Source organism: Solanum tuberosum, unplaced genomic scaffold (assembly GCF_000226075.1).
Source record: "Solanum tuberosum cultivar DM 1-3 516 R44 unplaced genomic scaffold, SolTub_3.0 scf00155, whole genome shotgun sequence".
NCBI classification, from domain to species: Eukaryota; Viridiplantae; Streptophyta; class Magnoliopsida; order Solanales; family Solanaceae; genus Solanum; species Solanum tuberosum.
In genome coordinates, this window is record NW_006239081.1 from 514,917 (window position 1) to 517,065 (window position 2,149).

The window sequence follows — 2,149 nt, forward strand, 5'->3', positions numbered from 1 at the left end:
AAAATTCAATACAAATTTAAATCTAATCGAGTTTTAATATAAATATGTAGGAAAACTTAAAAAAAAAATGATGTTGGAAGTGAAGTAGGACATCAAGTCAGATAGTTCACTTTTTTACTTTTGTTAGCAAAGCCAAAATTGTTGCTTTCATTCAAAAGCAAATGAAGACTATATAATAAAATATTATTTATAATAAAAACTTATATGACTACTGACATTGACAACTCATAATTCATTCAATTCCTTTTGCTCATCATAATAATACTATATACTTACTTACAGCTTTGCTCCAGCTATATCAGATTCATTTCTACTACTCCCCATGCAACTTGGTTTTTTCTCCCCTCTTTCCTAAATATAGAAATTACCAAAATTTAATTAAAAAAATTAATTTTATTTTTCATTTTCAAATTAATACTTTTTTTATTTTAATTTATGTGATCATTCCTGTATAATGAGCAAGGTATTGTAATATAACAACAAAATTTATCGTTTCAATTATTATAATCACGTATTTTATTGTTCTTCTAAAATCGTCATATAATATATATTCCTCTTTGTTTCAATTATAATATAATTATGTATTTCTGTATTCTTTTTTTTTATATCATAATCGTCTAGTTTGCGTGTCTTGTTTATTGTAGGGTATATGGAAATTTTATTTTTATGATATTTCTTTCATTTTATTTAGTTAATAGAATCTTTTAATTATAATCTCATTCTTTAATTTTATATTATTATTATTTCATTTCTTTCAAACTTGTTCTACGAAATGGTTTTCTTTGTTGAGGGTTTATAAGAAATATTTCCTCAACTCATAAAAGCAAGGATAAAATTTATGTACATCTCACCTTCCTTAGATCTTATTTGCGAAAATATATTGGGTACATTGTTATTATTGTTGTTGTTGATTTTTCTAATTATATTATTACTCTATATGTTCAATTAGGAATAATATTTTTTTTTTTTAAAACTTTTTAAGTATGGTTTGAAATTCATCATAAATATTTGTGTACGTATAAAATTATTTTATAAGATAAAATGAGAATTTTCAAGTTAAATTATTTTAAGTATAGAAATGTGATATTCTTTTCGAAACATACTAGAAAAAAGAGTATCATACTGGGAGAGGAACTTTCACCAATTTTATTTTATATGATTTAACTGTTATAGAGTTTAAGAGAGAACAAAAAAAAAACCTTTGGCACATGTCATAAGTGTTATTGCAACTTATAATCTTAAACATATATCATGAAATTTTGTATTTATAACAACATATCAATAAAGATAGAATCAAAAGTTAGTATTAAGAATTTCTAAATTAATTAAATGATATCAATTATTTGAGTCGAGGGTCTATCAGAAACAAACTCTTTATATTCACAAAATAATAAAAATGAGATTTGTGTACACATTTGGCATATTTTTAAACTCTATTTATAAAATTATACGAAATATGTTATTATAATTAAATGGTGTCAATATATAAAGAGTATCATGTAAAATGATGTGGAACAATAATAAATAGCTTATTATTTTTAAAATGTTTGAAAACATTTCCTATTTAGGATCTCTTTGATCATCCTGTGTGTTTGATGACATTTCTTGTTTTAGATTTTATTAAAAGACCTCAAACAAAATGTTTTTTTTAAGAAAAAAAAGTAGGGAACACATGGCAACTTCTTAATTTTTTTAAAATTGTTTAAAGTCTTCTAGGGAAAAGATCCTCATTTAGTTGCTTTTTATAATCATTATATTCCTAAAAAAAGTAGTTAGCACTAATCAAACATCAACTAAATCATGGTATTTAGTATATATATTTGCATATTACTTATAACACCAAAATCATGGTATAAATTTATACCTTAATAAATCACTTTATCATATTAAATTATTATAATTTGATATAAATATTTGATGCAGATAATTTTTTATTATATTTTCATTACATTGAAGAAAAGAGAGTAAATGATAGCGAGGAAAGAATTCACATTTATAAAATGCTAGACTCTCATTAATATTACTAGACTAAAATTTTTGACAATCAATTCATCGTAAAATCGAGATTAGTTTTTATTTTTATTTTTCACCATATACCATGCATGTATAAAATTTAAGAATTGACCATTTTATAATATGATCATTCTTA